General features: G+C 45.3%; 1 protein-coding gene and 1 long non-coding RNA gene across 8 annotated transcripts in view; one reads left to right on the top strand and one right to left on the bottom strand.

Annotated features, from left to right (window-relative positions):
* The window catches only part of LOC143805041 (uncharacterized), a 55318-nt gene extending 53335 nt beyond the window's left edge, over positions 1–1983 (top strand). Inside the window, exon 3 of the long non-coding RNA XR_013221164.1 lies at positions 1733–1983. This is a non-coding gene — a long non-coding RNA (uncharacterized LOC143805041). The remainder of the gene's footprint in view (positions 1–1732) is intronic.
* LOC143805040 (extracellular matrix protein 2-like) overlaps positions 1–15637 on the bottom strand; it is a 96159-nt gene that overhangs the window by 58944 nt on the left and 21578 nt on the right. The window lies entirely within an intron of this gene.

Genomic DNA, 15637 nt, shown 5'->3' with positions numbered 1-15637 from the left:
TTATATGTAACTCCTAAAATTCATAAAACTTTGATTAACCCCCCTGGGCGTCCGATAATCTCAGGAGTAAACTCAATTTTCAATAAAATGGGTATCTTTTTAGATAAAATATTTAATCCCATAGTGAGAAAAGGTAAATCATACATAAAGGACACAACTTACTTTCTCAATAAGTTGGACGTTGGACGCAGTACATTTGGACAAGGAGGTAATCCTAGCGTCTTTTGACGTAGTATCTTTATACATGTCTATTGACCATCAACGTGGTTTAAATGCAGTAGAAAAAAGTTGGATATGGAAAAATATACGGTTCAAGGTAAAACATTTTTGCTTAAACTGTTAGAAATTATACTAAAACGGAATTATTTTTTATTTGGTGATGTTTTTTACACACAAAAACAGGGAAGAGCAATGGGGGCCAATATGGCCCCCTCGTACGCAAATCTGGTAATAGAAGTCCTAGAGGAGGACTACATCTACATATCTCGCCATTTCCAACATGTGTTGGTATGGTGGAGATATGTGGACGATGTCTTCCTCATTTGGACAGGATCCCAAGAAGCATTGGATTATTTCCTTCAATTTCTCAATACCATTGATTTAACAATAAAGTTCACATTAGTATCATCCACAATGAAGATACAATTTCTGGGTGTGTTGGTCAAGCAAAAAGAGGGGAGGTTAGATACAACTCTCTTTGTGAAAGAAATGATAAAAATAATTTACTTATATATGATAGCCAACACCCCCGCAGTATGGTGAGATCCATACCATTGAGTCAGTTACTTAGAGTACGGCGAATAGTGCAAGACAGAGAAGAGGTTGATGTGGTGATGTATTCCCTAATTAATAAATTTCAGGATAGGGGATACCCTAAGAGTTTATTGGAAACCACTAAAGAGAAGGTGTTAAAGCAAGATAGGAGGGAATTAATCAATAACAAAACAAAACAGTTAAATCGGATTCCGTTGGCAACAACATATGTTGAAGAAAGCAGGGAAGTGGCCAATATAATAAAAAAACATTGGGGCATGTTGGGAAAATGTCTCCTAGAGATAAAAGAATTTGAGATGACACCATTGTACTCATATAGAAAAAACAAGAACATTAGAGATTATTTGATTAAATCTGACATAGGGCCAATGGAAAAAAGTACCCAAGTTACACTAACTGGTAAGATCAAAAAAGGATGTTTCCCGTGCTTAAATTGTGTAAATTGTGTACATATGGTTAAGGGATCTACGTTCCAGCACCGTGAAACAAAGAAAACTTATGACATTAAACAATATTTCTCATTTGTCCGTGTAACTTATGGTATATCGGTGAAACAACCTGTGAATTTAAGGTTAGGATGAACCATCACCGATATACCATAAGGAAAAAGAGAATGGACCTACCAGTCCCTAAACACTTCATTGAATGTAATCATTCCGAAAAAGAACTCAAGTGTAAAATAATTGATGCAGTCCCAATGCAGAGGAGAGGAGGTAATAGGGAACAGATTTTGAAAAAGAAGGAACTTATGTGGATCTACGAGCTTGGTACCCTTAACCTAGGGGACTAGATTTTAAGATACATACTGTCATTTAGACTAGAGTATATGTTTTTCGCTACACAGAAGATATGAGGACTTCTGAGTAGCAATTCTGTATTTTATTGTTATTATTGTTACTTTTAAAAAGGGATATAATGCTATATATCTCTAATTTGAAATGATTTATTTGCTTTTTAGATGTACGGCTGCACAATATCGGAAGACACTAGCCCTGGGGAAACGTGGTTACGTGGAGGACGAAAACATTTTTTTTGTAAAAAGAAAAAAAAAAAAGGTTTTTTGTAAAAAAAACTTTGTATCTCCTTTTTAAATTTTTTTTTTCCTTAGTGTGACCATGAATGTAGTATAAGGGTTTTTTTCCCTAAACAATATATATAGATTATAGCTGATTTTGGTTATTCCTTTTTGAAACGAATGGATTACTGAACAATAAAACAATAAAAAAATAAATACAGAAAAGAAAACTCTGAGAATTATTTTATTTAAGTGCATGCAATTAGACAGGTGCAAGTGAATAACCAGGACGGTGGTGTTACTACCTTTAGTGGTTGCATTTGTGACATTTTGATCCGGAAGGGTTAATTGTAACATCTGAGCGCTATGTGACTTCCGGAGACAGCCTGAGTAAGGTGTCGTCCGGTGCGTCACCAGCAAACTTGTCTGGAAGCGGGAGACGGGATAAAGTCGGAGAAGGGGTGGCAGAGGAAAAACTGGCTGCAGCTACACTGGCTCAAGAGCCGCCAACCTACCCTCCAGCTGCTGGATGTACCGCTGTAGACGCTGACTGTCTGCCTTTTACCAGCCAGACCCTGGCGCTAGTATACTGTTAGGGCTGGCGGAACACACCGAGTAAATATAGAGATGTTATTTGGTGCATTCGCAGCCCAGGGTCCACCGTGCAGGAAAAGAACCTGCTGCTGGCAAACGGCGGCACTATATGGCGGTAGAAGCGATCTCTGTTGCTTCACAGAGTTGCTATAAAGAAAGGAATGTGTCCTGTTAAACTCCACAGGAATACGCAGTAACTGCTGAGCAGATAGCAGCTTGTGGTCACGCAGTCAAGGAGGCAAACATACAATCTCCTCACCGGACGAGCCGGTATTCTAGGTGGCTTATTTCAGCCGGGGCCCTGAAACCATACACAGAATCTCCTCACCGGAGGTGCCGGTATTCTAAGTGGCTTATTTCAACCGGGTCCCTGAATCCACATTGGCGCAAAACTCATAACATGCATTGATACTAGCGCATGGCCGTGCCGCCATGCGAACCTTATATAGCTGCAGCAAGTACAAGACCTTCCTAGAAGGACCAATGAGAGGCTGCCACATAGCCTGAGTACCTTCAGGACCTTCCTGGAGAACCAATGGGCTTTGCTGCAGTACCCAAGCATGTGACCCTCGATCTCCAATGAGAGATCTTACCCTGGGCATGCTCAGAAGGAGAAAAGCAGGACTTAGTCCCAAAAGCGTCTGCTCACTGCTGCCCAGCACTGGCTTCAATGGCAGAAGATGGAAAAGCAGCAGTAACCCTTTGCACAGAGTCAGACTGAGCGAGACACTGGGACCGACGTCTCCGATGAGCAGGCTCCACTGCGGCAGGAGAAGAATGGGAGAGCGCAGCGGAGATGGCCCGAGATTCCCCCTGTGCAGAGGTGGGAACTCGACCCCTAACACATGGTAGACCTGTTACGGCTTACGTTTTCCCAGTTGATGAATCTTGTAGTTCATTTCACCAAGCTTTTCCATCACCTAATAAGGCCCTTGCCACTTGGCCATGAACTTACTCTCCATGGTGGGAATTAGTATGAGTACTCTGTCCTGGGCTTAACTGCCACCCTGGTTGACCAGTTGTAGACCCTAGCTTGAGCTTCTTTTTCCTTGAGGAGATGTCCTTTTACTATGGGCATCATCTATGCAATCCTCTCTTGCATCTGAGCAACATGCTCAATGGTGCTCTGGTGGGGCATGACTTCAGCTTCCTAGGTTTCCTTCGCTATATAAAGGAGACCCCGCAGATGTCAGCCATACAGAAGTTCTAACAGAGAGAATCCAGTAGAGGCCTGTGGAATCTCCCGGATAGAGAACAGCAGATATGGTAGTAGACAGTCCCAGTCTCAAGTGTCCTTTTCTATGACCTTCCTAAGCATACTTTTCAATGTTTTATTGAATCTTTCCACAAGGCCATCCGTCTAGGATTGTACATTGACGTCTTCAGTTGTGTAATTTGCAAGGTCTTACACAGTTCCCTATTCACCTTACTTATAAGGGGTGTTCATTAGTTGGTCATTATCTCCCTTGGTAACTCGGTCTTGGAAAATACGTTAGCCAATTCGTGGGCCATAGTTTTCACAGAAGAGTTTGTCGGGAGAAACGCTTCAGGCTACAGCATAGCATAGTCAAGGATGACCAATATATATTGATTCCCATGAGTAGATTTAACCAGGGGACTGACCAAGTCCATGGCAATTCTCTCCAACAGTACTTCTATGATGGGCAATGGCACAAAGGGGCTTCGAAAGTGAGAGGTGGGGGGCAGTTAGCTGGAAGGTGGGACAGGACATGCAATACTTTAAGATTTCCGGGTGACATCTGGACCAATATAACCTCTGCATGACCCGTTGTTGAATTTTGTTCACCCGAGATGGCCATCCAAGACGTGTGAATGGACCGTGTCCAACAACCTCTGTCTTTAGAGTCCCAGTACCAATACCTGTTCCACTATCTCTTCCCCCACTTTCGTAACCCAGAACAATAAGTCTCCATATAACATAAAGTAGGGAAACATCGTGTCAGTGCAGCACCCCAGAGTCCTGGTCGTTGCAGTACTGGTGCTCCGCCGCTAAGGGGGGCTATGGTACGTCTGATGGCACTGAAGGAGTTCATCTGACCAGGTATCACAGACACCAATACATTTCACAGTCTGGCCTCCAGGGGGAGCTAAGGGCACTATGCATTAGGCCACTCCTCACAGTCTGGTAAAACTGGGGGTTGGATAGGAAGTTAGATCAGAAAGCTGACTGGGTTGGAACCAGGCAACACCTTGTGGCAGAGGGTGTTGTAGGGGAAGATTCAGAGGGGTCCCTGTCAGGGGTGGGATCCTGACAGAGGCCTAGCGAACAGAGAGAACGTTACGGGACCGCGCCTGCACCTGATCACGGCGGTACCCTAAGAAAGGACAAGAAGCGAGGTATATTGTGCTGAGTGAGAAACGAGATCAACGCAACAAGGAGAAATACCAGTGGGAGTCGTGCTGTAAGAACGAGGCAACATCCTACTGAGGCGCGTAGCCGGTGGCCGGAACGCCGAGGAAGTATCAGGCTCCAAGCAATACTTCAAACCTACGGCAGGACAGACAGCTATAGGCGGGCTGTCTCACACCAATCACCTATGAAGACATGGGGGGCATACTAGGAGAAGGGCGACACTAGGGTCCAGGAAAAGCTCCGAGCCTACTCGTCATACGGGTGCGTCCTAGCCATATCATCTGGGGGACGAAGAAGAACATCAGAATCTAGTTGTGAGGGAACACGAGAAACAGACACAACAGTTGTGGGGACTATCCCGTAAGCACAGCAGGGGAGGACCACAACACACAAGCGCTAGAAGGTAGGCACAGATTTCCACCTGCAAAGGGAGCTCTGGATGTGCCATCGGACCGGCCGGACTTGCGCAGCCTGGTTAACCGTATTCCGGACTGAGGACCCTGAAGCCTTCAGTAAAGAGGTAAAGAGACTGCAACCTGGTGTCCTCATTATTTACTGTGACCAGCACTGCACCGCACTACCACCACCATCCACACCTATTATTTGGGCGCCCCTCAGCAGGGTCACAGACCGGGCCTAGCCACCGTGACAACCCCAGAACAGAGACTCAGAGGCCCGGTACCGGGTACCCCTCGGCCCTGCGGCAGTGGGGGCGCTGCATCAGAGCCTCAGGAATGTTGGCCTCAGAGGATACTACCTCCTCATCCCTCATAAGGACATAAAAGGGAAACCTGTCAGACTCTGTGTGTGGTGATACTTCTTTAGGGACAACCCATCTCTTATACTAGCAACTGAGCCCCGTCCCCTTCCCTCATAGGTCCCAAAACAGACAAAAGTCCCAGTCTATGATAATGGGGTGCAATAAGTCCTGAACCACATGGACCTCATGAGACTCAATACCTTTGGCTGTTTCAATGTCTACTCTGTCCACTGGATAGTCTTTAGCATCCCCATGAATGCAGTTGTCAGGATTTGAACCTAGCAGCTCCTGTGCACCAGTCGGCAGCTCTTCCTTCTGAGCTATTCAGCTCTCTCGAAAGTTCCGTGCTTATCCAAATACTTGAACCTATGTTGTTGCTGATTTCTCCTTCCTTAGTTTCCTGTTGGTTACCACCCTGAGTTTATGATTGGCTCATTTTGATTGCACACCCTATTTAAACCTGGCCTCGCTCTCAATTCCTTGTGTCATTATTGAGCTACCTGCCTTTAGTCAAGCTTCCTTCCACCTTCAAATGACACCGCTGCTCCTGATAAATGACCTCTGTTTTCCTTGACTACAATTCCTGCTTATTCCTTCAAACGACACTGCTGCTCCTGGTAAATGATCCCTGGCTGCTTTCTTGACCACGACTCCTGCTTATTCCTTCAAACGACACTGCTGCTCCTGGCAAACGACCCCTGGCTTCCTGGACTAAGTTTTCTGCTTATTCCTTCAACTACATTGCTTTTCCTGTGTATCGACTCCTTGGCTATTCCAGTCTACACTACCTGCCCGGTGCTGCCCCTAGTGGTTGCAATATCACTACTCCAACCAGGTCAGTCCATCACAGCAGTAAACGCGAATCTCCTTCCCAGGGAGCAGCTTGATAGGAAGTGTGGCCCTCACAAGAGTAACCAAGCTCCCTGAGTCTCGCAGTCCAGTCACTTGCCAACCATTCACCTTTACGGGACAAGCTTGTGGCCCCTCACTGGGTGGTGAGTTAACACTACATGCCAGATACCTATAGTATGAACAGCGTCGTCCCAGGTTACAGTCTAACTGCTCAGAGGCCAGGAGACAACAGGCGGCTATATGGTCTGGGCCATGACATTTCTAGCATATAATATTGCCAGGTGGGACCTTCAGCATTACCTCCCTCGCTCCTTTGGACCTTGGATGTCCCACCACCTCTTGGATCTCCGCCCCCCTGTTGGGACCTCCAGTATAGAGTGGGTTGCTTCCTCAAGGAACTCTAGACCTCTGAAAGCTCTTGAACTGTCTAACCAGGTCATTGGCATTCTAGGAATCACCCTGGGCAACCCATCACTCACTCCACCATCTGCGCAGGCATAGAGGACTATGGCTGCAACCATTTTTGGACCAGGTGCAGATGAAACATGCGCCCCAATAGTCATTGTCACTGCCAAGTGCGCCAAAATTTCCGTTTTCAGTTTGACATACTCCTTTCCTTCTTGTAAGGCTATGTCATAGTAGGCCTTCTGCCCATTGCTCTGGCGGAAGTTTCTCCTTCTCGATGAACCTTTTGAAAACTGTTAAAAAGGCCTCTATGTCGTCATCCTCAGTCATTTTCTGCAGGGCTCCTCTTACTGTCTTCTGAATGGAAAAATCATCAGTCAACCTTTGAGTTGGAGCTGCCGCCATGCCACGAACCACCTCTGTGATTAGATCAAACTACTGCTGTTGCAAAATATGTAGACGGGTAGTGTGGCGAGCACTCTTGCCTGGAGAGTTCCGAGGTGCTGGTGAAGTGGGATGGCAATCCCCGTTGTAGAGTAATGTTCAATCACTGCACACTTTTGATAGATGCTGTATGTAAGTTTTCCTATGATGGGGTTTATGCTGAATGAAATAAACCAGCCGTACTTTTAAATAGAAATGGTTACTGTGATACCTCATCCTGCTCCTAAGTGAGTAGCATTGTTACATTTGGTGAGGAATTCGGGCAGAGTTCCCATGGAACACTTGTGACTGTTACAGAAGTACTGCATGTCTTGGATGAAGGCGGCTATAAGCCAGGAAGCAACGTTAGACAGAATGGAGGACCTGATTAAACAGCTGTTGCAAGCGCAGCTTCAGTAGCAGCAACACCTGGCTCACAGGAGACAAATAAGCTGTTTGTGCAACAGCTCCAGCAGAAGCAACAGTTCCAGCAGCAGCACCGACAACAGCAGCAGCATATTGAATTACTCGCAAAGGCAGTCGTAGCACAGCGGCAGCTCCAACTCCAAGGTCAGCTAATGACTTCTCTGTCTGGAAGGCAGTGAGGAGGGCCTTTCAGAAAATGACCGTGGGTGATTACAGAGGCCTTTTTAGCCGTGTTTGAATGGGTCGCAGATAGGGAGAAATTACTGCCAGAGCAGAAGTCCTGGCGCCATACTTAACAAGGGAGCCACAAAAGGCATACTATGATTTAGCCTTTCAAGACAAAGAATATGCAAAATTCAAAACAAAAATGTTGGCGAGCTTGGTGGTGACAATGACTGGCGGGGCACAATGCGTCCACCACTAGTCATATCACCGGGATAGACCCCATTGCTCCCAAATGTTTGATCTACTGCACCTCATCCAAAAATGCTTGCAGCCAGAATCGTCTACCACAGAGCAGATAGTAAAGCGAGCTGTAATGGATCGGTTAATTTGCTATCTTCTGAACCGATGCAGACTTGATGTCACGGGAAGCCTAGGTAGGCAAGAGCTAATAACCCAGGCCCCTGAGATCTCCCTCAACTCTGGGAAACCCTGACTGACCCTCTCCCAGAGTTTACACTGATGGTGTGCATGTCTGGGCCTCCACCCTCACCCTGTCTCCTGTTTCAACCCTAGGCTGAAACCTCCACCCACCACCCAGTGACTAGACCACTCACCAATACCCACAGTTAGCACAGACAAGGATAACAGAAAATATGAACCACGCCGCAGTCACACAGGAATACACTATAAGTGCACAGGGCAAAACAAATACAAATAAAGGAAGGAGAAAATACGACAAAGGGAAATACACCACCAGATACGATACTCCTTCTCCTAGACCACCACTCCAGACCAAGATAACCAAGCACAAGACAGAAGCTATAATCGGCGACGCCCAATGTTCAGAAGAACTATTTAAAGGCAGTGGACGTGACTCAGCTTCCAGTCCGAGCACCAGCTAAATTAACCCCGGACCAGCTAGATAAAAACTAGCCAACGCCACTGAGCGCATAGTGGACAAAAGCGGAATTACCGCTGTCTGTCGAACGCCCTAGTATGAACAGCGTCCGACATGACACTTGGGTTGCCCAGCGAGATCACCGGAACGCCGATTACCTGGTTGGACTGGTCAAAAGGTATAAGGGAGTCGAGGGTTCCTTGGGGAGGCAACCCACACCATTCTTGGGGTCCCAATAAGAGGCGGTCAAAAGGGTGTGGGACGTCCAAGGTCAAAAGGGGCGATGGAGGTCATAACGAAGGTCTCAGCTGGGTATGTAATCGGCTGGAGATGTCAAGGCCCAGGTCATATAGCCACCCATTGTCCCCTGATCACCAAGCAGATGGACTGTAGCACGTTTAGCTTGGGACACCGGTATTCATACTATGCATATCCAGCCTGCAGTGTGGACTTCCCACCTAGTGAGGGGCCCAAAGCTTATTCCATAAAAATGAATGGTCTGCAAATGACTGGACTACTAGACTCAGGAAGTTTGGTGACCCCCGTAAGGGCCACACTCCCTCTCCAACCGATCCCTGGGAAGAAGGTGGGCGTTCATTGCATTCATTGGGATGCCAAAGACTATCTGGTGGCCAGAGTGGTCATTGAGATAGCCCGAGGTACTAAGTCTCATGAGGTCAACATGGTCCAGAATTTATTGCATCTAAATATCATAGGCCACGACCTTGTGTTGTTTGGGACTTGTGAAGGAAGGGCAGATGCTTTGATTGCTCTGATAAGATGGGTTGACCCTAAAAAGGTATCACCACACCCACAGTCTGACAGGTTTCCCTTCTGTGTAATGGTGATGGATGAGGACGTAGTATTCCCTGTGGCCAATATTCCTGAGATAGGAGTGACCTGAGAAAAGTTTGGTTCTAAGAGAGGCGTTCAATAATGTAACTGTTATAAATGCCATAGCACAGGAGCCAGGGGATGACACTGGTCGTCCCACTGGTTGAGTCTGCTCATCGGCATCAAGATATTTTGGTTGTCCTCGACTCTGCTACGTGGAACCCTGAAGCGGTTCCCCACAGAAACTCCTCTGCAAAAAGTATAGCCGGCGAGTTGGTCCACATCTTTGCCCAGATAGGACTAACAAGTGAGATCCTGACTGACCAAGGAACACCCTATATGAGTAAAGTGATGAGGGAACTGTGTAAGGCCTTGCAAATTGCACAACTGAAGACATCAGTTTATCATCCACAGATGGACGGCCTTGTGGAAAGGTTTAATAAAACTTTAAAGAGTATGCTTAAGAAAACCATAGAAAAAGACGGAAGAGACTGTGACTGTCTCCTCCTGTATCTGTTATTCTCTATCCAGGAGGTTCCACAAGTCTCTACTAGATTTTCTCCATTTGATCTCCTCTATGGCCGACATCAGCGGGATCTCCTTGATATAGGGAAGGAAACCTTGGAAACCGAAGTCACACATCACTGGAGCATTGTCGAGCATGTCACCCAGATACAGGAAAGAGTTGCAAAAGTAATGCCTATCATGAATGAACATATCCTCCAGGCACAAGAGGCTTAATCCCGGTTCTACAACTAGTCAGCTAGAGTGAGGCAGTTCACCCCCTGGGACCGAGTCCTCATGCCTATTCCCACGGTAGAAAGTATGTTTTTGGTCAAATGGCAAGGCCCATATGAGGTGGTAGAGAAGCTGAGTGAAGTGAAGTGAACCACAATGTTCAGAAACAGGGAAGATGACAGCTGTACCAGATCTACCATGTCAATCTTATATAGGCATGGCAAGACAGGAACCCCGTTGAAACGTCATGTTTGCTGCTTAAGCCAGGAGGAAACATTGAAGGTAGCCGAGACGCTATTAAAGGCCCAAAAAATGTGTTCGGAGTTGCTGCAGCAAAACTGGGACCTGTTCTCAGATTTGCTGGGGTGTACAAATGCCATAGAACACAAGGTTCTGATGGAACCACATGAAGAGGCCAAATACATATAATATGTAGTAGGTAGAGGAAAGATCAAACCTCAGATCGGTAAAGTGGTCTCAAACCAGAACTGTACGAAATCACTCTCGAAGACACAAGTTAGGGCCTTTCTGGGAATCCTGGGATACTACAGGAGGTTCCATCCAAACTTTGCCATGATGGCCGCACGCCTGACCGACCTAATTAAGGGGGCAAAATCATTTATGGCCAAATGGACTTTGGAGGCTGAGACAGCCTTCCAAGATCTGAAAGTAGCTCTGTGTAAGCAGCCAGTTATGGTAGCCCCTAACTTTAAGAAGGAATTTCTACTTCAAATGGATGCCTCAGAAGTTAGATTAGAAGCGGTCCTTTCTTAGGAGAGACACGAAGAGAGGCACCCTATTCTCTACCTGAGTAGGAAACTGTTGACATGTGAGAAAAATGTTTACGTAGTAGAAAAGGAATGCTTGGCCATAAAGTGGGCTGTGGACACATTGCAACACTATCTGTTAGAGCGAAAATTTAAAGTAGTTTCAGACAATGCCCCACTCAGGTGGATGAGGGAATAAAAGGGGAAAAATTCTTGTGTTTCTGCTGGTTTCTAGCCCTGCAGAATTTCCACTTCCATGTGGAACATAGTAATGCTGATGCTCGCTTGAGAATCACATGTATAGTGGTAAAAGGTGCCAAGCCCCACGGCTTTAGGCAGAAGGTGGAGGTATGTAAGATGACTGCCGAACACATAGTGTTTGGGAGATATATATCACAGAGGTGGTTGTCCTCTGTGATATAAACCTGGAGTAATCTTCTAGTACACATAGTACTGAGAGGTGTTAATCGGCCATGTCAGGGCCAGGTTTATAGTGAGCAGCTGAAGACTTGGGCAGGACAGCTGCTCACCATGTTATCGTCTGTGTATGGAGATGTGCAGACCTCCAGGATTGTGTGCCTTTGCTAAGGGACTAAGAAGCTAGAAGCTTACCACCATCAATCCAATGGACAAGTAGAAAGAATCAACCAAATTCTGACTAGGTTCCTGCAACACTTCACAAACGCACATCATAATGATTGGGTCAAACTCTTACCTTGGGCAGACTTCTCCTATAACAACCATGTAAGTGAATCTTCTGCACATTCTCCATTTTTTCTTGTTTTTGGGCAGCAGCCAGGAGTTGTTCTTCCAGTGATGGTCGCTTCGGGCATACCAGCTGCAGATGCCCTTTCCAAGGATTTATCAAAGATATTGGTGGACACTAAAGCTACTCTAGAGAAATCATCTGAGCGTATGAAGAAGAAGGTAGAGAAGAGACTCTTGGATCCTCCGTGCTGTCGGCCAGTGGTTAAGCTATGGCTATCCTCCAAGTGCATCCATCTCAAGATCCCATCCTACAAGTTAGGTCCTCGCTTCATCGGTCCCTTTAAAGTCATCAAACAAATTAATGCAGTAACTTATAAGTTGAAGCTGCCAGCCTCCTTACGATTACCTTCCATGTGTCCCTCCTGAAGATGGTCATCTTGAATCCCTTCTTTGAGTGTCCTGGTGTTATGCCTGCTCCCATCAGCTCAGAGGATGTCTTTGAGGTGAAGAATATCCTAGCCTTGAAGAGGTGAGAGGGAAGACTTTTGTCTTAGCTGTTTGGAAGGGATTTGGCCCTGAATAAAGGTCTTGGGAGCCCCCCAAAAATATTCATGCTCCACTTCTTCTTCAGAAATTTCTAACAGGCTTGAAGAAGAGGGTACATAAGGGGGGGTACTGTTAACGCAGCACCGGCATCCTTACACTTGTCTCCTTCCTTCCCCCTGCAGGGACGCCTGCGTATTTATTCACATGTCCACGCTCCCTTGGTGTCTGCTTCCTGCCAGGACCTGCGCACTACACGCAGGTATCCTGGAAGTGTGCTTAGGGCGCACACACTCTCCCGGCCTTCTAAAGGGCCAGTGCGTTAAAATAATAATGGAATAAATGGCGCTATAAAAATGAATAATAATAATAATAATAATAATGTCTACCTGCCACATACATCCTGATAACCAGTTTCTGGCTGGTGCTACTTCCCTGTCCCCTTGGAGCTCCGCTGCCGTGGCTCCGAGAGACTATCCTGGAGTAGCACCTGGAGTCGACCTAGGTTCAAGTCTAATGTCACCATCAGGTGTTTTGTGAAGAACCAGGTGTTCACTTTGTTACGCCCCTCCAGGCTGTCCCCGGACTGTGGTACAGTAGTTCCACAACATGCGTAACACTGTGGATGTCACTTGTACAAATCCTTCTGTTTCTTTGTGTTATCCCAAACAGACTGGATTTTGTCAGATCAGGGATCTTTGTGGCCGGATCATTACTTTCAGGACTCCATGTTCTTCTTTACACTGAGGATGATTAATGACTTTCGCTAGATGTTTGGAATCGTTGTTTTGCTGCAAAATAAATTTGGAGCCAATCAGATGCCTGTTCTTCTCAGTACTGAGGACACCAAGACATGGGAAATATTGAGAACTGTAGATGCAGTGGTCAGCTAAGGAAACTTAGTGCAGCAGATGAAAGATACATCAGCTTACTTGCCTTTAAAATTGTAAGATGTCCAGTAGTGCCATCAGCTGAGAACTGGCAACAACCAGTGGGACCCAGATATACCCATCTACTGTTCAGAAAAGTCTGGCCAGACGTGGTCTTCAAGGAAGAATTGCAGTCAAAAACCATTCCTTCTCCATGAAAATAAGGCCAAGCCACTCAACTATGTTAGAAAAAAACAGTAACTAGGGTGCAGAAAAAAGTGTTGGAAATGTGAAATATCTGGCTATAAGAGAAAGGAGTTTATTCTCTGAAAGGACTGGAGAGCGGCACAATAATGAGGTGAAGGAACAGTGAAGATGGTGGAGGGGGAGGGTCCTGCAAGTTAGCAGGTTAGGGGCTGCATTTCAGCAAATGGAGTTGGGGATTTGGTCATGATTCTTGGTGTTCTCAATGCTGCAAAATACAGGCAGATAATTATCCATCATCAATGTAAGGAGATGGATAGGTAGACTCACACAGTTAGTGCTTAACCCCTTTACCTCCTGACCACTGTCCCTTCATGAGGTTATAACTCTGGAACGCTTCAACGGATCCTGGTGATTCTGACATTGTTTTCTTGTGACATATTGTACTTCATGATAGTGGTAAAATTTCTTTGATATTACCTGCGTTTATTTGTGAAAAAAATGGAAATTTGGCGAAAATTTTGAAAATTTCGCAATTTTCCAACTTTGAATTTTTATGCAATTAAATCACAGAGATACAGTACAGACCAAAAGTTTGGACACACCTTCTCATTTAAAGATTTTTCTGTATTTTCATGACTATGAAAATTGTAAATTCACACTGAAGGCATCAAAACTATGAATTAACACATGTGGAATTATATACTTAACAAAAAAGTGTGAAACAACTGAAAATATGTCTTATATTCTAGGTTCTTCAAAGTAGCCACCTTTTGCTTTGATGACTGCTTTGCACACTCTTGCTGAGCTTCAAGAGGTAGTCACCGGAAATGGTCTTCCAACAATCTTGAAGGAGTTCCCAGAGATGCTTAGCACTTGTTGGCCCTTTTGCCTTCACTCTGCGGTCCAGCTCACCCCAAATGATAGAAAATAACCAAGTGTGACACCATTCTAAAAACTGCACCCCTCAAGGTGCTCAAAACCACATTCAAGAAGTTTATTAACCCTTCAGGTGTTTCACAGGAATTTTTGGAATGTTTAAATAAAAATGAACATTTAACTTTTTTACCCCAAAAATTTACAGATCTCGGAAGGGAAGGAGCGCCATTTGACTTTTCAATGCAAAATTTACTGGAATTGAGATGGGATGCCATGTTGCGTTTGGAGAGCCCCTGATGTGCCTAAACATTGAAACCCCCCCACACAAGTGACACCATTCTGGAAAGTAGACCCCCTAAGGAACTTATTTAGATGTGTGGTGAGCACTTTGACCCATTAAGTGATTCACAGAAGTTTATAATGCAGAGCCGTAAAAATAAAAAATCATATTTTTTCACAAAAATGATCTTTTCGCCCCCAATTTTTTATTTTCCCAAGGGTAACAAAAGAAATTGGACCCCAAAAGTTGTTGTCCAATTTGTCCTGAGTACGCTGATATCCCATATGTGGGGGTAAACCACTGTTTGGGTGCATGGGAGAGCTCGGAAGGGAAGGAGCGCCGTTTGACTTTTCAATGCAAAATTGACAGGAATTGAGATGGGACGCCATGTTGCGTTTGGAGAGCCACTGATGTGCCTAAATATTGAAACCCCCCACAAGTGACACCATTTTGGAAAGTAGACCCCCTAAGGAACTTATCTAGATGTGTGGTGAGCACTTTTGCCCACCAAGTGCTTCACAGAAGTTGATAATGTAGAGCTGGAAAAATATAAAATCATATTTTTTTCACAAAAAATGATCTTTTCGCCCCCAATTTTTTTATTTTCTCAAGGGTAACAGAAGAAACTAGACCCCCCAAGGAACTTATCTAGATGTGTTGTGAGAACTTTGAACCCCCAAGTGTTTCACCTCAGTTTATAACGCAGAGCCGTGAAAATAAAGAAAAAATTTTTCCACAAAAATTATTTTTAGCCCCCAGTTTTGTATTTTCCCAAGGGTAACAGGAGAAACTGGACCCAAAAAGTTGTTGTCCAATTTATCCTAAGTACGCTGATACCCCATATGTGGGGGGGAACCACCGTTTGGGCGCATGGCAGAGCTCGGAAAGGGAAGGAGCGCTGTTTGGAATGTAGACTTAGATGGATTGGTCTGCAGGCGTCATATTGCGTTTGCAGAGCCCCTAATGTACCTAAACAGTAGAAACCCCCCACAAGTGGCCCCATATTGGAAACTAGACCCCCCAAGGAACTTATCTAGATGTGTTGTGAGAACTTTCAACCCCCAAGTATTTCACTAGTTTATAACGCAGAGCAAAATAAAAAATCATTTTTTTCCCACAAAAATGATTT

This window comes from Ranitomeya variabilis, chromosome 2 (assembly GCF_051348905.1).
Source record: "Ranitomeya variabilis isolate aRanVar5 chromosome 2, aRanVar5.hap1, whole genome shotgun sequence".
Lineage (NCBI taxonomy): Eukaryota > Metazoa > Chordata > Amphibia > Anura > Dendrobatidae > Ranitomeya > Ranitomeya variabilis.
This window is presented reverse-complemented; position numbering and strand designations above follow the sequence as displayed.